Here is a 21447-nt window from a genome sequence, read left to right on the forward strand (position 1 = left end):
CATGCACCTGTCTGTGGCTTCCATCACCTGATAACACACAGTGACATTTTCTCCTGGAGAGAAATTATTTGGTCCCAAGGGATGCAATAGCCCAATATCCCCTCTGGACACTGTCACGGATATTTCAACTCCAGGATTCATTCCGGGGAGAAGGGAATGCCCTGAATTCCCTAGATCAGCAGCAATTCAGAGAGACTAGGGTCATGGGGGGTAACTGTGACCAGAATAGTAACTGACTTGGGAGCACTTGGGTCCTTCCCCAGGAGCTTCTCATGTTCTTGGACTCAAATGCTATGAATCCATGTTTTCATGGACCTGAAGAAGGTCAGAGGTAGAACAGGCCTCAAAGATGATCAGGTCCAACATTTTTACCTGCCACAGATGAGTGAGTTAAGAGCAGAGAAGTCACACAGCTTGCCCAGGTGGCTCAGTGATTTGATGCAAACTTGGACCTTGGACCTGGGTCCCATGAGTCCCAATCAGTGCCCTTTGTACTGCCTGCTTTGGCCCTAGGCTTTTAGAGGGTGTTCTTCTGCCCTGTTTTGTTTTTACTTACTCCCTTATTCCTCCCCGTGTCCTCCCAGGGACCCTGACATTCACTGCCACTGCCTTCATTCTGGGTGGCGCACATCTACCCCTCCGTCTTATTTAGGAGAGGCCAATGGAGCCCCTGAGCTGATGTGCCAAAGAACCTGGACAGAGCCAACTCTACGTCCCTCTGCTCCACATAAGTGAGGTCTGCTAGAACAGGAAATAGGCAAAGAACAAGCCACATCAGCAGGATAAGCAAGAAGGAAAGAGAGGCCATTCATCATGGGCCACAACACCGAGCCAGCCAACCCCCCACTCAAAACCTCTCCATTGTACATAAATATTTATACCTTGGTGGAGGAAGGAGACAAGGCGAGCTGTAGACTCTAGGTCAACCTTGTCCACTTAGCAGCATATTTCTGTGGTTTTTAGTGTCAGCAACAATGTAGAAAAATGTGTTTTGTGTGACAGCCAGTCCCCCTCTCCACCAGTTCCTCGGCCAACCCCAGGCCCATCTGGCCCTCATTCATCCTCATCAGACATCCCCTCTAGACATATTTTCCTCTCCTGTCTGAATTGACACCTACTCATTCTCCATGAATATTTAATGTCTTTCTTTCTGGACAAAGTCCCCAAGACCTTGAGGGTCCCTCCAGGGCTGCCTCAGAATCTGGGAAGAGAGAGATATCCGTGGAGTCCACGTGGCCTTGGGACGAGGGAATTGGAATAGGCGGCAGCCCATGGGACAGGGGGCCAGGCAAGATGTTCAAGCCTCCACCCCTCTCTAGCCAGCCCAGACTGGTATTGCTCTTAGTCTTGCAGGACTGAGAAATAGCAATGGTCACCTCAGAAGACTTCCATGTCTGTCACCTTAGCGTTCCACCCTGCTGATGACGGTCTGTACTTGACCCATCTTGGAGTTCACCAACATCCTGGACTTGGGGACTGGTTTCTGCAGGAGCTGTTCCATGCTGTCAACACAGCACAGGCGCCTGAGTGCATCTGGGGTGGTTGGAGTGGAGGTGAGACCAGGAGGGGGTGAGAGAACAAACACAGATGACAGTTTGTGTGCAGAATGACAATTGCTGGTTGAGCAAGATGTCAGCAGGGGCTGCTCGGCTGCCTATGCCAGGCTGCACTTGCCATTATTTATGTGTAATCCTCGCCACCGCCCCGCAGGGTAGGTTTTGGTAAGGTCTCCAGTTTCCAGATGAGGCAAGTCAGGTCACCCTTGCATGAGGGTGGCATGAGTCAAAGGGGGGCGAGTTGGCTCTGTGAGGTGGGCTCTGAAACCCTTCTCTGTTCCACCTGTTGAGAGCTGTCTAAGAGGGACTCTCCCAAGATTCCTGCCTCTGCCTGGTGTTCCCATATGTTCCCAGTCCCTTCTGGCTCCCATTTTCTGCTTCTTGCGAAACATCATCATTTTCTTGGCCTCTGAAGGCTCTTCTTCACTGACCCAGTCAGGGGATATAAACCCAGCACCACACACCCCAAGCCACACACAGGAAGCCCCAGCACCTATCCGAAGGTCTATCGTGATGGGAGACGGGGGTTTATCTCATCTAAGTGACATGTTAGGCCATGTGCTAGGACCAGCACCCACTGCCTGGTGGCACGGTGGACTGCCCTGGCTCTAGCCCCAGAGAGTGCCCCATCCATTACCCTGTTGGCTTTTCTCCACCTTCCCAAGGCCCAGACCTCAAGACCAAACAAATAAACATACAAGGCCACTCTTTAAATTGCTCAGGGTCAGTTAGTTCTCTCTGGCCCCAGCCCAGGCTTAGTTCCAGCCCCATCCTCCATAATCAAATGCCACAAGGTGTTCGGTGAATAACTGGCCATCTTCCTCAGGGGCAGTGGAATGGGGACTGTCTTGTCTGTCCATCCTCTACCCTCAGGAGAAGGCAGTCGTGGTTTTTAATGACACTTGGCTTCTCTTATCTAAAATTTGCTAGGGCCATTGTCATTCTGTGGTACTATAAAGCGCCATTTCCCTGCACATGCAGGGGGGGCCTCTCTTCAAGGGAAATGTTGGGGGGGGGGCTGCCACCCAGAGGAAAAGGAGGAAGCTGCTTTCCACCGTGCCCTCCCTGTTCTTCCAGCCAGCTGGGAATGAACCCGTCCTTTCTACCAGAATAAGGCCAAGGGGACCCCAGCCAGGTGGGAGGACTGGGTGGGGTCTCTGTCAGGAAGGAGACAGGCTTTCCCATGCGGGGAAAGAAAGGGTGCCCTTCCCCGGAAATGGGCAGAGAGTCTCCCAGAAGACCCCAGGGAGGGGCCTGTGAAGGTGTCCCCGCTACATGACTGGCACCCGGTACAATTCCCTGGTCACCAGTAGTATTTAGAGGAGGTATTTACATTGCCAGGCTGTTCCAGGGGTGCGAGGGGAACTTAGAGGAAGAGTTGGGTCCACCCTAGCGTTGACGTTTGAATAAGGGTGCAGGGCAGGATGGAAGGGGAAGCCAGAACCAAGAAGGAAACCCTATGGGGGGAAACCCATGGAGAGAGATGGGGCTCCCCACCAGGTCAGCTTCTCTGAAAACTCTTGCTGCCCCCAGGAAGGCCTGCCAGAGCACTGGCTTGGGGCAGACAGCCCACTCTCTTGGGTAGCCTTTGATGGACTCACCCAGGTGACACACTGGGCCCCGTGCTAGGAGTGGTCCAACTTCCAGAGAGGAAGGCAGCTCTGTGACGTGTCCTGACAAAGCTGTGAGATGCTTTTCCCTTGAGAAGTTGGGGACAGAGCTGGCTTTGTGACTTGAGGCACTCGCTTGAAAATGCCTCCTCCACCTTGTCACAAAGTGTCTCCCGGCTGAGTCACTCCTGAGAGTCCTCTGGGAGAGATCCTGTAAGGAGCCCCGCCCAGCCCCTCACCAGGATCAACACGTCAGATTAACACCAGAGCAGGAACCAAGGGGCCCAGAGTGACCGAGGGCTGAGCACGCAGAGGCCCCTGGAGAAATGCAAACTCAGGGGAGGAGCGTGCAGAGCCCTAGCCTCCTGGGAGGGCAGGCATTCTGAAGGGTCAGGGCTCTGCAGAGGCTTTAATAGGAAATCACCAGGACTTAACGTTCTTGTTTCTGTTTCTGGGCTTTTTTGATAGGTTGGAGGAGAAAAAGAGGCCAGGGGAAAAGGAGGAGAGAAGGCCTTCCTAATTCCAAGTCCTGCTGACAGGGCTTTTTTTTTTTTTTTTTTTTTAATAAATCCCATCCAAGCCTGGGCAGATACCCAGCTCTCTTTAGAGAGTAAGTGTTCCCTAAGGAAAAATATCCCCCCGCCACCCCCCGACCCTATTTGGGAAATCTTTACCAGAGACACTCTGGCTCAATTCTTTCCTCTTGCATGAGATAGGAAAGGAGAATCTCAGCACCATCCCCTGCTGCCCACCTGGAGTCCAGCCAGCTGGAGCCAGACCCCTGGCAGTCCCAGGCGTGTGGGTACAGGAGCGCACTCACACACACACACACACACACACACACACACACACACACACAGCACACACGCCAGATCTGGCACACCCCGGGGAGCTGGGGGGACCTTGCTCCAATTCTACCCTGTTTGACTGTCACTCCTTCCTCCCCCACCAGAGGACTCCAGCTACACCGCCCCTTCTTATGGTTCTCATAAGAAACTGCATTTGGAAGAGAAGATCTTGCACTCTAAAGACTGTACAGCTTATTAATACCTAGAAGGATGGTTGTAAGTTTGAAACTGTGTCACCTTGGATTGTGTTTGAAAAAGAAGGATGACAGTGATCTCTGTCTCACTCATGGGGAAGCTGAGACACTGATAAGGGATAGAACTGTTCAGGGCCACACATTCAGCCAGGCTATGGGTCAGTATCCAGGAGGCCAGCAAAGCAGTTGGATTTGGGACAGACTCAGGGCCAGCCCTCTAGAAACCTGCAGGGAGGCAGGGCTTGGAGACAGGAGACCAGGGCTTGAAGCCTGCCCCTGCTGTGTGACCCCAGAAAATCACATCACCTCTCTGTTTCCTCAGTAGTCACATACGAAAAATAACCTCCATTGCAGGGTTGTGATCAGGACACGATAAAATCTCAACAAGACCAAGGAACTACCTGGGTTCTTGCCCCAGTCTATTGCTCCAATACCTAATGTGTTTGTAGATAATTTTCCAAGTAGATTATCTCATTTAACCTTATCAATACAGTAAGAAGTCAGTATTTCCATTTTATAGATGAGGAAAGCTAGGGAAATTCCCTGGAGTCACATGGTTTTAAAGTAATAGAGCAGAGAACCCAAACAGGGCAGTTTTTCAAAATGCTGTATCACTCTAATATATATTTTACCCTGCTTTGCCTCAAGGCAAACTATTACACTTTTGTTTTAGATATTTTAGAAAATACAGATATAAAAAAAAAGAAAGAAAAGAAAAAAGAAAAAGAAATGCCCACTCTCCCAAGGATCGATTAACATTTTGATAATACCCAGAGAACGTCTGTTGCTTAGAAAGTCATATGAAGGCCACGGGGACAGGAATCTACTCTGGACTGCGAGAGGGGGTTGGTGCCTTGGCTGGGTTAGGCCTGGAATTTTCCAGGATTAAGTGGTTCTGGAAGAATCCTGGAAAGAAGGGAAGGATGTGGTGTGGAGAATAGAGGGAAGAAGATCGGGAGGTGTGCTGGCTGGGGGCAGGCAGTGGGGTTCCGAGGTCTGATGGCCCCCAGGTCAGATTCTCACAGAGGACATGGCCTCTGTCCATTTACCCTCAGTGAAGCTTTGGGTTCCCTGAGATATTAGGAGTGGGAAGGGCCATTGGTCTCCTCTCAGATGATGTGATTGAGACATCCTAAAGACTCTCTGGAGCACACCTGTAATCCCAGTGGCTCGGGAGGCTGAGGCAGGAGGATGTGAGTTCAAAGCCAGCCTCAGCAAAAGCAAGGCACTAAGCAATTCAGTGAGACCCTGTCTCTAAATAAAATACAACGGTCAAGTGCCCCTGAGTTCAATCCCTGGTACCAAAAAACAAAACAAAATAAAAACAAAATTCTGCAGAGCCCTGTAATCTCACAGGGGACTAACAACCTAACTGGGTGAGCCCTAGAGTCATTACCTATCCCTCTTCTGCAGGTGGTCTCCCTAGTGAGCTTAGTAGCAGGGACAGGTTCAACTAAACCCTGCCTTCAGCATGAGAAGCGCAAGGTTTGGCAGAGCTCCTCCATTCCCCCCCCCCATCAGTGCAGCATCAGTAGCTCCTTTGCACCATGCAACAGAGTGTCTTTTCTGTGACATAGGACTGGGTCTCAGCTAGCCAGGTCCTCCTCACCAAGCCCTGGGTCCAGACCATTCATGGCCCCAGGGAGAGGGACACCATTATTTTTTTTCTGATACTGGAGATTAAACCAGGGACACATCACTACATTCCCAGCCCTTTTTTGATCTTTTATTTTGAGACAGGGTCTCACTAAGTTCCTGAGGCTGGCCTTGTGGTCCTCCTGCCTCAGCCTCCTTAGTGGCTGGGATTACAGGCTTGTGCCACCCACCGCGTCTGCTTTTGAATCACATTTTTCAGGATCTGTTTGAGTCAGATTTTCACTGCTGTGACTAAAAGACCTGACCAGAACAATAGTAGAGGAGGAAAGCTTTATTGGGGGGCTCACAGTTTCAGAGGTCTCAGTCCGTAGTCAGCCAGCTCCATTCCTCAGGGCTGGAGGGGAGGCAGAACATCGTGGTGGAAGAATGTGATGGAGGAAAGCAGCTCACATGATGATCAGGCAGCAGAGAGAGTCCATTCCACTCGCCAGATACAAAATATCTACCAAAGGCACACTCTCGCCAGCGACCTGCACTGACAAGATAAACGGGGTTCAAAAGAGCTGGCTGCCCAGGACACAGAAGTCATTTTCATATTGAGGGTGGGACTGCTGTGCGACCTCAAGGGTCCTCTTCCACGCTGGAAGGGAACAAGTGCCCTTTATTTATAGGAAAAAGGAGACAAAGGATTTTTGATAGAATATTCTTCACCAAATAAGGCAGGAGATAAGGTTTCAAGGGGCATCATGGATTCCATTGAGTAGAACCCAAGTCCAGAGCTAGAACAAACTTCTTTGCCGAGCGAAGGTGGAGGTCACCTGCATCATGCAGCCTACAGCGTGCAATGCCAAACCAGCACCCCCAGACTCAAGGCTGAGAGAGGATGCTTAGCCCCCCACAGCATGCCCCTAATGCCCCCCTCCTCCAGCCACACCCACTCACCACTCAGTTGATCCCTCTCAGGAGATTAGTTCACTGATTGGGTTAAGAGTCTCATAACCGTTTCTCCTCGAAACCTTCTTGCATTGTCTCACACATGAGTTTTTGGGGGTCACCTCATATCTTCAGCAGAACAGCGTCCTCCCTCATCCTCACTGTGTTCCTGGGTTCCACGGGAGCCCAGGCCCCTCGGCTCTCCACTGCCACCCACCAGACTTGTTTCTATGGAGGCCCCCTATAGCACTGAACCCTGGCCCTGTATTTAGTAAATACTCAATGTATACACGTGAGATGGAATTGTAAAGGAAGAGAAAGGGATTCCACCGTAATGCAGGAGCCAGAAAATTCCATTTGGCATTGCAAGACCACACAACCTTTCAAAACCTCAATTTTCTGATCTGTAAGCCGAGAAGGGACCTTTGTAATCTCAGAGCATTTTTGAGCTCTCTCTGCCTACCACAGCGAAGTCTTCCTGAAACTACTAACTGCAGCAGGGGCTCCTCGGGGAGTTCCTTGGAGGCATTAGGCAGGCAGGTCCAGTTCCCACCATTTCTTCCAGGAACGAAATGGACTGAAGCAGAGCTGTTTGGGCGCCTGGCAGGACCATAGCATGTGGATGGCAGTGGTCAAGGTCTCCAGGAGCTGCACCTGGTCGAGGAATCTGATTTTCCACCGCAGGGCCCGCTGGGAAGGGGCTAACTTCCACTCTGCCTCCTTGAGAAGGAGTCGCCTCAGCTGCCACAGACAGGAGATGGCTGTGTCTGGTGTGAGAGGAGAGGCAGATGGGGGTGGGGGAGGCAAGAAGAGGTGAGAGAGGAAATGCTAGCGCTGTGTGGGAGGCAGGAAGAGCTGGGCACGACTTGGAGAAGAAGCCTGAGCCATGGGCAGAGCCAGGGAGCAGCAGGCCGCTGTCAGCAGCCACCGCAGGACCAGGGCCAGTGGGCCTGAGGGCCAGGGGTGTGGCCTGCAGTAAGACCCACCTCCAGGCCAGGCGCGCGCTTCCTGGGCCAGCTGCTTTTCTTGGATCCTGCAGGGCAAAGAGGCAGTTCCTGTTAGACAGGGAAAGAAAGAAGGATCTGGAAACTGCTGTGGAGCTCAGGCAGCCCCCGGGCTGTGTGGTCCTGGTACCAGGGCAGGAGGAGCCTCAAAATTCTGCATGGATCCCTTCCTCCCACTCCCAGCCTGAGCCTCACTCACTGCCTGGGAGGGAGGAAATAACCATTAGTGTCACCTGCTCACCAGTGGGAGACATTAGCCAACTCTGGCAGAACATGCGGTCTATAATTTTTGGAGGAGTTACAATAATGGAGCTAATTTGGCATTTCATCATCTTCCTCCCCGGCGAGCAAAGGGAGGAGGGAGGCCTGGGGCCTGCTGCAGAACAACCTCCCAGCAAAGAGCTCCAGTCTTCCTTGAGCATCTTTGGGATCCTGGAGCCCCGTTCCCTCCTCCTTCTTCCTCTTCTCCCACACTACTTACTGCTCCTTCGGTGACGCAGTGATGCGTGGTCCAAATGCATCTCAGAGATGGCTAAAGCCAGCCCCAGGTTGCCACCAGTCACAGTCAGCGGGATGTAGCAGGAAGGGGTACCACGGCTCAGGGAGGCATAGTGCCTTGCCTACCTCATCCAGCTGGTCAGCAGCACAGCGACCATTCTAACCTAGTTCTCCTGGCTCTCAGCTTAACATTTCCCTTAAGTTCATCTGTTGCTGGGCACCACAGCTAGAACCTCAATACTGAGAGGGCCTTGAAGAACCCTTCCCCAATCCCACCTGATGAAAGTCTGATAGGGAGGGAAGCCCAGGGTTGGGAGGGAAGGAAAAGGCAGCCTGCAAATCAGCACAGCTTCCCTGGGGTCCCTAAGCCTCCTCTGGCCTCTGAAACCAGCCCAAAGAATTCCTCATTCCCACACTTCACCCAGGGACACCCCCAAGGCAGCTGCCCCTTCCTCCTCTCAGATATCCACAGGGTATACCTGGTCCCACAGCCCATCTGGCAGGCAGATGGGACAGCATGCTCAGCACATGCAGGGCCACTGCCCGCATCCATATGGCAGGAGAACGAGAGGTTTCCAGATTATATGCTTGCTGCATGTGAGTTTTGGTTTGTCCACTAGCAATTGGCCATGCCCTCCTTGTGGTTGCCTCCAAATCAGGGGCTTAGAGGACCTGCTCAATAGGAAGCCACCTCAAGCATGACAATACTGCCAATGGTCAGAGTCAGAGAAGTTCAGTGACCTTCATAGTCAAATAGCTGGAAATCAGTAGGGCAGGGATTTGAACCCCAAACCCCGTGCATGCCCCACTGGGACTGTTTGTACTAACATCTGATCCCTCCCCTCTAGTTGTATAAAGGATCAATACCCCAGCTTCCCACTAGACCCCCAAGTCAAGAGTTGGTTGTTGATGGCTTATCATGGATCTAGATGAAGGACACCAAAATGTCTAGAAATTTTAGAAGGCCAAGGGCTCTGAGTTTCTTTTGGAGAAGAGAAAAATTGAGTCAAAACTGATACAGGCTTTGATGAATATGGTGGTGCACGCCTGTATTCCCAGCTGCTTGGAAGGCTGAAGCAAGAGGATTGTAAGTTCGAGGCCAGACTTGGCAGGTTAGTGAGACTGTGTCTCAAAATAAAGATTAAAAAAAGGACGGAGGACATAGCTCAGTGGTGGAGCGTTCCAGGTTCAGTTCCCATTGCTGAAAAACAAAACAAACAACCCTGGATTTCAAGGCATAATGCCTAAGCTAGCTAGGAGGGAAGGGTCTAGGTGCCCCAGCAGTCATTGGCTTGTGCCACCCCCATCCAGCACTGGCGGCTGAACTAAGGTCACTTGGGGTGATGCAAACTAAAACACAGACACAAATTACCTTGATACAAGCTTCAGGACGGCTTTCCCCGGCTCTCGGCCTTAATCTCCCCAAAAGGGAGAGCAAGAGAAAGTCACGAGAGGCTGACGAGAGAGAGAGGGAGGCACATTCAGAAGTGAGCTTTTATTTGGGAGGACACTGTTCTTAGAAAGTTCTGTCCATAAAAGGGCAGAAGGGGTAGGATTACCAGGGAGCAGGTGAGTGTAACTCAACCCCAGTGGGTACGTCTACACCTGAAGACACGCCTTGCTATCCAGGCTGGTGCAACGCCCGAGTCACTGTGAAACGTAGTAATTGGTCAGAGCCCCCTGCTTCAGGACTGGAAGGCGTGGTCATTCAGAGCGGCTCCCCACAGGCTTGGACATCAAGGTGGCAATGTCTGAGTTCCAGGGTAGAAGAACATGGGAAAAAATAGGAGTGAGTTTTTTCAGAGGTGTTGATTGTTTAGTGTGGTCCTGCATATGGGATCTGGGACTGGACAAGTTGACCCATCACTGTGGCCTCTTGCGTCCTAGTGATATGGGATTGGAATTGCCTTGCTATGGTCCTTAAAGATCCTCAACCGAGGGAAGGAATCTCAAGATTGACCCCTTTGGCTGGGCGCGGTGGTGCATGTCTGTAATCCCAGTGGCTCAGGAGGCTGAGGCAGGAAGATCATGAGTTCAAAGCCAGCCTCAGCAAGGGCGAGGCACTAAGCAACTCAGTGAGACCCTGTCTCTAAATAAAATACAAAACAGGGCTGGGGATGTGGCTCAGTGGTTGAGGGCCCCTGAGTTCAATTTCCAATACCAAAAAAAAAAAAAAAAAAGTTTGACACCTTTGACTTTCCCAAGAAGCCTGTAAGGATGCAGACCCCCCCTCACTCTCTCCCCAGAACCCTAGGAAGCAAGAAAACAGAAGTCCAGCTCTGCAGGAGATGGGGGAACATTTCACGTGCTCAGAACTTCTTTATGTACAAGGGTTTCCTCATCATAGTGCTGGGGACTGTGCCCCAGTCAGCAACATCTATGCATGGGGACAAGAGCAGGGCCCGGGGGTTCTCTCCACTGCTGGCCCAGCTTCCTGCTCTTTTCCCATCTCCTATGAGGCAGTAACCACTGGAGCAATGTAGCTCTTAGTGAGATGATGACATACCAGGTGCTTCTGATGATAAATGACAGACCGAGGCCAAGGTGCCTCACTAGATGGTTCAAGTGAGCAGGAAATTGATTCGCTCACAATCTGTAATGCAGGGGGACAACATGCATTTGTCTCCTCTCAGGTGGAAGCTGGCAGAAGGGGGCCTTATACTCTTAAGTCTTGGAGGTTCCTTACTAGTGTTTCTCCCTTCCAACACAGGTCCTCAGCACCCCTCATCCTCAATAACCAAAGGCAGAAGGTGGGGTGGAGGGAAGTGTATCTGGGTGAATTGAACTGTCCACATCACGTCTTATGATGCACAGGAAAAAGGCCAAGGATGATAGACAGCAAACACTCCACTCCGACCAGGACCAGCCCAGGCTTCCATCCATCAGAACCCTCATTTGCACCTAACAAAGAAGAGCTCCCCTACTTTTTTTTTTTTGGTACCAGGGATTGAACCCAGGGTCACCTAACCACTCAGCCACATCCCCAGTCCTTTTTATTATTTTTAAATTTTTTAAAAATTTTAATATTTATTTTTTAGTTTTCGGCGGACACAATATCTTTGTTTTTGTATGTGGTGCTGAGGATCGAACCCGGGCCTCACGCATGCCAGGCGAGCACTCTACCGCTTGAGCCACATCCCCATCCCCTTATTTTTTTTTTAATTTTTGAAACAGGGTCTGGCTAAGTTGCTTAGGGCCTTGCTAAATTGCTAAGGCCAACTTTGAACTTTCGATCCTCCTGCCTCAGCCTCCTGAGAGCAGAGGAGGCCCTATTATAATTGTAACTAGCCCAGCAGCCCCAGTATCAAATGATGTTGGTTGCTTTAGGACATATTCGTTGCAATGGTTGTTCTAGTAGGGTCTGACCCAGGGCAGTCTCAGAATCTCCTCTCCCTTTTATTACAAACCTAGGATACTTAAGACTCACCTGAGGAGCTTGTCAATAATTCAAACATCCAGGCCCCACATTGTGACCCTCCTGGGGAGAGCAGAGGCTGAGGCTGAGCATGTGCCTACTCCTGATACCAGTTCTTTTCAGCACCTTCTTAACCAGGCAAGCCCCACAAGATTGAGTTGCTTATAATTCAACAATTGCCAGCATGTAGTATACACCTGCCCCTGTGCTCAGTGGAGAGTAAAACATAAAATGCAGACCAGGCCAAGGCCAGCAAGGCACCCCGGGACAACATTTAAGGGGCATTCCCTCTTTTTTTTTTTTTTTTTAACAATTAAGCCAACAGAAGTTTTTCAAATTTTATTTGCTTATTTTTATGTGGTGCTGAGGATCGAGCCCAGTGCCTCATGCATGCTAGGCGAGCACGCTGCCTCTGAGCCACAGCCCCAGCCCCAAAGGGGCATTCCCTCTTGAGGCGTGCACAAACCCAAGAGTGAGCACCTCGTTCATTTTTGTACCTTGTTTGCCCCACCCTCATCCTGGTGAAACAGACCCAGGCCCCACATCGTCTGGAGTGGGGCTGGGGAGGGGGGCAGCCTGAGGACAAGTGGGCATCTGCCATGTGAAAAGCTGGAACAAAATGATCAATAGAAGGAACAGAATGTTCTGGGGGCAGGAAAAACCCAGGTCCCCGTGAGGATCTGAAAGTCAGTGAGGCTGAGCACGGAAAGGAGAGCCATTGCCGGGGTGAGGCTAAACAGTCAGCCCAGTGGGGAGGGCCTTGGGGGTCTGGGGTTTTATTCCTCATACAAAGGAAAGCCGTTGGAGGGGTTTCTTTGGAATGGGGATTGGATCCAGGGGCACTTTGCCACTGAGCCACTCCCTAGCCTTTTTTCATTTTTTTAATTTTGAGACAGGGTCTCATTAAGTTGCCTAGGTTGGTCCCAAACTTGTGATCCTCCTGCCTCAGCCTCCTGAATAGCTGGGGTTCCAGGCTGGCACCACTGTGCCTGGCCTTTGGAGGGTTTTAAAGGGAAGTGTAATGCCATCCTTCTGACATTTTGGGGACATCACTTTGGCCACTGTGTGGCGAAGGAAGAGAAGCAGGGAGATGGGTTAGGATGCAGTGCCTGCAGGCAGGTAGATGCGACTTCGGCTCCTTAGGGCAAGGGAGATGGAAGTAGGTGGGGCACCGGAGATAGAATTTGGAGATAGAATTGGCAGAGCTTGGTGATGTTGGAACTCATTGCAAAGGAGAGAGGAAGGCGGGGTCCATGTGCTGTCTCATTTCTGGTTGAGCAGAGGGGCAGGTGGAAGGGCCGTTTACTGACTTGGGGAAAGTGAAAGGTGATTGTAAATGGAAGAGGGAAAGGTCACCTTGAGCCTCTGAGGCGTTTTTTGGCTCTGGGAGACCAACTGCGTGGCTATGTCATGCTGGATATGTGAGTCTGGAGCCTAGAAGAGAGGTCTATAAAGGGGCCATAAATTGGGAGTCATGAGCGTGGAGACGGGCATCAACATTATGGACGAGCAAGGAGAGAAGAGGGCCCAGGTCTGAGTCCTGATGAGCCCCTAGAGGAGGCTAGAGAGGTGGGAAGAAGGCCCAACGGAAGTTCAGCAAGACCAAGAGGTTCTGGAGTGTGGGGAATAGGAGTTGGGTAAGGAGCTAAATCTTCAGGGTATCCACCTCCAAGGAGACAAAGAAGCCAGAGTCACTGACCAGCCTGTGCCTCTGGCGGAGAGGGGAACCCTGCCTGCGTGACATCCCTCCTCCACCCCATACCTGTTTACAGAACCAGCTGCCCCAGGGGACCACTTCACTAAGACCAGAGCATCGCCCCTCCTACAGAGAGGGACAAAGTGGATGGCTTCCTGCTGAGATGCCCACACTCCTCCCTGGGGGAACTGACATCCCCCAGAACAACTTGAAGCCAGAAATGAAGGTTCCTATCATTAAGGCCGTTACTGTGCCATTTCCTCCAGCCCTCACCACCATCCGTCATAATGAAGAACCCGTGGCAGAGCAGATTTGAGGTGAGGTCCCAGGCACTGGCCTCTCATGGAAGAATGCTTCAGGGTGCAGACTCTCTGGCTTGACCAGATGTTGCCCCCATCTCTTCTAGAACTTCTCCAAACTCTGCTCTCCTCAGGTTCCCTTCCACACCCTGGTGTCCCTCTCCACCCAGTTTCTTAGAAGTCATTAGCCAACCCCCACTGTGGTTCTGACTCATGGATATTTGCCCAAAAGTAATGGTGCATGTGAAAGACTAAACCTCTTTTCAAGGGTGGGTTCACAGAGGAGGGGTGGAGGAAGTCTCCCAAATAAAGCCATCCGTGTCCCCAAAGATGCTCAGATACAGAGAAATGTGCCTCCTGCTGATGTGCTTTAGTCTCTCTAGGGGTCCCCCAGGATCCAGCACAGCCTGGAGGATCTCACCCTCCTCCCCCACTCCTCTGCTCCCCATGGACTGGAGGGCCCTTCTCCTCCAGGGAAGGTCCTGAGCTGTCAGTGGCCACGCTGCTGGCCAAAGCTGGGTGTGTGAGTTTGTTTAAGATACCTCAGTTCTGGTTCATCATTTATTCATGATGCACCGAGGCCTTTAGGGCAGAAAATCACTTGAGAGAGAAAAAGAAGGCGTGGAACTCAGAAGAAACACAGGCGGCCCCAGCCCTGCAGGAGCCCCAAGCCAGAACCACACAACAGATACATCCCGCCCTTCCACCCCAGCCACCCCCAGCATTCTGCTGGATCTCTGGAAGCCCAGGCCTGAGGGGGTTCAGGGAACCAATCCACAGTCACCCAGGCCCTGTGCTCACAGCAGGGAAGGAGCACCCACCTCCAAGGCTCCCCTCTCCCAGAAGAAAACAAATCCAGCCTCGGGGGTGCAGGGCCCGCCGGGCGGGCTGAGTGTCAGTCTCTGCTCCCCTCAACAGCAGGTCACCAGATCCTGCTGATTTTCTCGAATATGTCCTGTCTTTGTATTTGAGTGTTATCACACTTGTCCCCAGAACTGTACAACCCAAGGGCAAAGGGAGCACACCTCCAAATGAGGGCAGGGAGTCAGGGGAGGTGACCTACAAAGAGGCAACAGGACAGCGGCCTAGAAAGGACAGTGTCATTGTCCAGCATCGTCCGGGGCATGGAGAGGTGATTTCAGGCAGTGGGAAGAGCAGGGAGGAGCGTGGAGGGGAGAATGATCTCGTAGAGTTTGGGGAGAGGGACTCAGAGGCAGGATGGGGTACAAACTAAAAGTGGGGACTCCCGAGCCTGGCTTCACAGCTCAGCTCTGCCCTTCAGGAGCTTCGCATCTTGGGGCCAGTTGTGTCACCTCTTTGTGTCAAAAGTGTCTCTGTGTAAAAAGTGGAGAGGCTCATAGTAACCATCTCATGAGGTGTTTGTGAAGATTTTATATATATATATATATATATGCCTTAACATGTAAAAACACTTAGAACCGATGGCACATAGTAAGCACTCAGTAATTGTGAATGGTTTTTATGGCACCTTGGGTAGAATGGTGGAAGGCCAGGGCTGACTCATGAAGAAGCTTGACTGCCCTTTGACTCGGTGGGTCAGTGATTTTCAGGCCAAGTGCTAGAAGCTCCAAGGAAATAGGCTGAGAGATTGACGTAGGAGCTCGGGTGCCCTGTCTCAGAGCCACTTTTCATCATTATATACATTTGGGCTCTGGGGTGACACTTCATCTGAAGACCAGGTTGTCCAACTCCAAAACAAGAGTGAAATGGGGAGCCATTGAAGAATTTTGAGCAGGAGAGCAACTTCCTGATGCCAGCAGGGAGGCTGGATGGGAGGGGAAGGGCAGAGTTAGAAACAGCAGCGGTCAGGAGAGAGAGGGTAGAGGTCACAGCTAAGGTAGCTCAGTGGGGAGGGAGAGGGAGGGCCCAGGGCCACCTAGAAGGGAGAGTGCACAGCTCGGTAGGTGACTGGATGTGGGGGCTGCAGAGCGCGAGGACTTGAGGACCCTTCCACTCTTCCCTCTACTTAAGTCTCTAAACCGCTTCTACACCCGAGAGGGCTCTGCTTCTCACAGGGAATGAGAGCCAAAGGCCTTCAAGACTTCCCTTGTCCTCCCCCTTCTTATCTCTCCCTGGTCCTCATTCTTCACTGTAGCCAGGACCAAGCCACCTCCCCTTCCACACAGGTGCCAGGCCCTGGCGCTCCTTGCTGGCCTCTCTACCCACCACTGTCCCTTCTACTCTTGGCTGCTGTGTCCTCCTGATTTTTCGAAACCACTCTGCTAAAGTGGCCCTTCGCCTGGTTTGTGACCCTCACTGGTTCCCTTGGATACTGTCTCGCTTTCCTTATTTTTGTCTCCCTCCCCCAAAATACCAGCTCCTGGAGGGCAGGGACTCGGTCTCCTTATCAGGCCCACCTCTCCAGACTCATAGTCAGTCGTTGCATAGGGAATGAGTGATGCGCACTCTCGTGGTCTCTGGCGTCAGGGACTGGATGGAAGCTGACAGTGTGGGCTGAGTGGGAAATGGAGAGTGGAGACAGTCTCCCATCACATGCAGAAGGAAGGAAAAACACCTAAGTAAGGGCCACAAGGCCCTGCCCCTGTTCCCAGCCTCATCTGTCCCCATTCCATCCCCCACCCTGCCTTCTGTGCACATGGAGCCTGGCACGCTCCTGAACACTCCACACCCCTTCTGGGTCTTTATACACTGCTGATCTCTCTGCTGGAAATGCTCTGGCTTGGTTTTCTCTGCTAAAAAAGCTCCTTTCACTCACCCGTCTAGATCCTGTCACCTATCAGGGCTCTGAGCAGCCTACCCTGATTCCCCTGGCAGAGTTTATTGTTTGTTCCTCCCCTCGTCCACATCTGGCCCACACCTCTATTATTATACTGATCAAACCAAACAGTAATTCTTACATCTATGCCTTTCTCTCCCCTGCCTTACCCCATGACCACAAGTTCCTTATAACAGTAATAATGATCATAACAGCAGCTGATACATTCTCAGTGGTCACTCTATGCCAAGCACTTTGCACAAATTATTTCATTTAATCTTTGCAACAACCCTAAGAGGAAGGTCCTAGATTATTCCCATTTTTCAGGTTAGGAAACCAAGGCAATGAAAGGTTCAGTAGGTCACCCTGCTCATAGGAGTCACAGCTGGAAATTGGACCTAAGCCTGACCCCAAACGAATATATTCACCCATCACTTCCCATGCATCAGGCACTGAGTTAGACATGAGAAGTAAAATGATGCATAGAATAGGATCCCAACCCCACCCTCAAAAGGCTCTAATAATTACAAACACAAGCATCCATCATATAACCCTCAAATTAATGTAAAAGGTAGGACTGGATCTTATGCAAAGAGGGATGTTGCTGTGGGAGCTGATTCCCTGGCCCTGAGTATCTGGCCTCCATGCTGAATCATCTCTGTACCCCCAGCACCGAGACTAGAGCCTCCACAGAGGGGTTGCATACTGGATGTTTCTGTGCTCATCAGAGCCAAATTGGCTTCCACCCATTTCTCTTCTGGCCCCCCTGCCCCAAAATAACTTAACAGCACTTCCTGCCCAGTGCTTCCAAGATCATTTTTAGGTCTCCTGTGACTTTTCTGAAAGTGTAGTGGATGCTCCTCTGCTGATGATGAGAGACTCAGACAAGTTGCTTAATGATTAAGAGACTAGAAGTGTTCTCTAAGAGATGGGGAAGCACTGTTCTTGCTTTGCTCAGCCTGGATTCCCAGGGCAGACTTGGAGGCATTGATACCACTCATCGCCTCTTTAGGAAGAAGCGTGGTTAGTTCTGGAGAACAGTAGGGCATCCAGGGACTGAAGGAATGAGAGCATTTGGATTTCAAAATGAAATTTCTAGATGCCTTGAGGAGGGCCACGGACACCAGTCAAGCACCATTGGGCTGTCTCAGTTGATGGTGGTTAATGATGGATTTTCCAGTTTGCATCCTCAGAAAATCATCTAGTACAACCCCTTCGTTTCATAGATTAAAGCTCAAAGATGTGAAATGACTTGGTCAAGGTCTCATGGCTAATTGGCGGCAGAGAGACTAAAAGTCAGGCTCTCTTGACTTGTGGCTCACTGCTTTTCCTGGGCAGCCAGCCCACAGATAGAATCCCCGCCCCTCATGCCTAGGGCTATGTAAGTGCATCAAGGAGAAAAATCTGTAACAGCTGGACAGGTGGGCAGCTCTGGTACCATCAAGAACAGTGCTGCAGTCAGTGGACCCTTCAGAATCTCTCTGCGCAGGCACCCTGGGCACTGCTCAGGAGCATGCCACTATTATAGGCAAGGATGTCAGGCAGACAGGCTGCCCTTGAGGACAGATGTCTCCTGGTTTTCCCTCCCCTGGCAGCAGACCCACCCTCTCCAAGCACTAGTCAAGACTTGAGGCCAGCTGCTGTGGAGCTCAGATCCCCTTCATTAGCCCCTAGGTGAGGAGTTAGGAGGACCAAGCTGGTTTCTGCAGCTTTCTGGACTACAGTGACCTCTCCTGCACCGGGGAGCTCATTACCAGTCGGGGGCCCTAAGGCGGCCTCTCTGACAGCAGGTAGAGATGAAAGCAATAAGGTGTTGGCTGTTCTGCTGCCCCTGGTCACCCCTGGTTTTATTAAAGTCCAAAGTCTCAAACATTTCTAATGTGGATTAGAAGTCTGGTAAGGTATGTGGAATCTAGGGCTGAAACCCCCTGAGACAAAATGGGGCAGAGAGAGGGTCAGGTGAGGGCGGCCCTTTGGGTTGAGCTGGGCTCAGCTTGCCAGAGAAGGAGGGTGGCCACCAGGAGATGCTGACTATCTCTGTTTGCTTAGCTCCCGTCTCTCTATTTACTCAAAATTAACCTATTTATTTTCCTTTATCAAATAACCCAGTCCTCTGCTGCCTGCTTGTTCAGGGGAACAGTACCTCTTCAATCTACTGAGTCAAGAACAACCAACTCGCCCTCAGGCCTGATAGGGCCAGATCATCTAAAGCAGAAGCCCCAAGACTTGGCTTCAAGGGTCCTGGTCCCATTTCCTCTCTGCCTCCATGTCCCAGTAGGATCCTAGATCTGTCCCTTAGCTTGTATGGGCCCACAGATGGAAGGTGGAAGTCACTGTTGGAGGCAGGGTCTGGAGTGGGGGCTCCACAGTGTACGCAGACTCAGTACCCACATGTCCGTCAGGTGCCATGGTCCTAGAGGGAAGGAAAGCCCTGCAAAAAGAGTGTCTGTAGGCCCAAGCTCCTGGAAGGAACCAGCCTTGAGAGCAATTCCTAGAGCCCCAGAAGGTTCCATTTACCCTGAAGGAACCTTTATATCCTCCCAGGTCCACAAACAAACTAACTCAAACTCCCCAGTGGAGACAGGCTGTGAAAGTACAACTTAGCTTCTGTAGGATGGCGGTGGTGGGGACGTGGTGACAGTAGCCTATTTACTCCTTCTTAGAGGGGCTGGAGCAGCTTCCAGAATTCTTCTCAGGGCCCTAACTTGATCGTAGCACTGACAGACAGAACCATTCTTGCCAGGGTTCTTTTAGCTAAAATGGAATCATCCCTTCCTGCAGGCAAATATGTAGCCACTCTTGTGTGCCGTTGGGTACCTCTGAAGCAAAAGTCAGAGTGAGGGGACTAGGGGCTGTGGCTCATTGGTGGAGCGCTTGCCTAGCACATGTGAGGCACTGGGTTGGATCCTCAGCACCACATACAAATAAATAAATAAATGATGGTATTGTGTCCATCTACAACTAAAAAAAAAAAAAAATACTTAAAAAAAAAAAGGAGTAAGGCAAGAATCTTGTCCCAAAAGGGCCTCTCATCATTATATGCTGGGGGTGGGGGGCACAGATACAGGTCAAAGGTGACTTGTTGGTTCCTGTGAGCTCTTTGGGGGCAGAAAACACTGCAGGATGTGGGGGAGATGCTCAATGCAAGCTGGACCCTGAGGCAGGGACCCTGGGGGTAAACAACCCTGGGTCCCATAGCAGGTATAGATTGTCCAAGCAAAGAGGAGAGAGAGAGGCATTCTGGCAAAAGTAACCAAAGATACACCCACCATGTGGAGCAGAGAGCTGGCAGAGAGGGAGGAGAGAGAATCAGGTGAGGAGGTAAGATAGAGCCCAACTGTTGAGAGCCCCAAATGCAAGCAAAGAGGATGAACCTTGATTCAGAAGCCAAATAAGGGAGCCACCGAGGGCATATGAGCAGTGGCATTGACACAAGAAAGTCTGGCACCAGAGCACTCGCTGGCCATGCAACCTTGGGTGAGTCCCTTAACTTCACCAAACATTCATTTTCTCCCTCATGCAATGGGGATAATAAAGATACCTGCCTCATAGGGCTATGCTAAGACTCACAGAGAGAATTTAGCAAAGAACTTTGTAGAATACCTGGCATGTGCTCAGTGGACAGTCCATTACTGGCTTAGCGAGTCTGAAAGGGCTTATGTAACTTTGGCTAGGCTCAAACCTCGGGGAACTTAAAAGGGAAATAAAGGGAGTTGGGCTTCTCTTTGTACCTTGTTTCTCTGTCAGAGATGGACCATTCAGTCAGATGCACCATCCCTGCCACAGGACATCTGACCACGTTCCCACAACATTGGGGAATTCTTCTGTGTTTCCCTCCATTAACAAAGAGACTAGGGAGACAGGAGACGCACCTGAGGAATATGGGGGTCCTAGCACTTTCCTTGAACTGGCTACACCCCCCTAAATTACATGAGTTAAGGGCGGGGTGGGGAGTGGGGAGGAATATATACTCTCCACAAAGCACCGTACCTTTGGCCTTCAGCAAACATGAATGGATCATCCAACAATAACAAAAAGAGTGCTGCGTGGTCAAAGGGACATCTCAAGGTTACCTTGAGATGCACCCTAGTGAGCTGTCAGGCGTTCTATTCATGGTGGAATGTGAGGAGCGCTCTCCCAAGAGATGGGGCTCAGCTAGCCAGGCAAGGCTTTTCAACCTGAGTAAATGCAGGATGTAATGGCAACAATCCCTGCCTCCCAGAGCTGCTGTGAACCTCAAAGGTGGAAAAACATCATAGACAAGCTGCATAGGTGGTGGTCTTGGATCACTGGCTCTCTGGAGGTCAGGGGCAGGTGACTGGCCCTGCTGGGGTATCCCTACTCTGGCTCCAGTCTGACCTGCCTCCCGGGGAACTGGGGATAGTCACCTTCTGTCACTATGCCTGGAATTTGGGCCACGAGGATAGGTGGACAAAAGGCAAGTGTGGGGTTAGGGAAGGGTGGGTGCCAGCGCCACCTAGAGGGGAACTTTGGGATCACATGCCCTGGAAGGGGTTGGGTAGGGGGAGTCTTGGCTAATTCTCCAGGCTGGTGGGAACTCCAACAGTCTCCAATGGAGGGTGGTCCTTTGAGAGGGGAATGGACAAAACCACCCAACTTCTCTCCTGCTCAGAAGTCACCTCCTCAGGAAGGCCTTCCCTGGCTAAAATTACAACTGTAACCCCAACCTGGTCATTTCATATCCTCTTCTCTGCCTTACATTTTTTTTCCTTGATACTTTTGATTATCTAACTTATTTATTTACTTTTTAAAATTGTCCTTGGCCCTAATAAAATTCAAGCTCCACAAAGGCAGGGATTTTTTTGTCTCTTTTGTTCTCTCCTGTATTCCCAGCACTCAGGTCAAGACCTAGCACACAGCAGGTGCTTAATAAATATTGTTGAATGAATGTATGAATAAGCACAAACCCTGAGCTCCACTTCTTCAAACCTAGCTCTGGGAGTCCTATGGGAACAAACATCTCTGTAGCTTGAGTTCCTAGTCAACTTTACCCCATTTAAATAAATGGGGAACAGGAAAAGGAAGCAGTCTGTCAGAGTG

The 21447-nt window shown here is 51.1% G+C and overlaps 1 protein-coding gene across 2 annotated transcripts in view; it reads left to right on the forward strand.

The window, feature by feature from the left end:
- SYT6 (synaptotagmin 6) overlaps positions 1-21447 on the forward strand; it is a gene marked incomplete at its 5' end in the record, with an annotated part of 60867 nt that overhangs the window by 23765 nt on the left and 15655 nt on the right. The gene's annotated exons all lie outside the window — the stretch shown is intronic.

This window comes from Spermophilus citellus (genome assembly GCF_964194105.1).
Source record: "Spermophilus citellus genome assembly, chromosome: 9".
Lineage (NCBI taxonomy): Eukaryota > Metazoa > Chordata > Mammalia > Rodentia > Sciuridae > Spermophilus > Spermophilus citellus.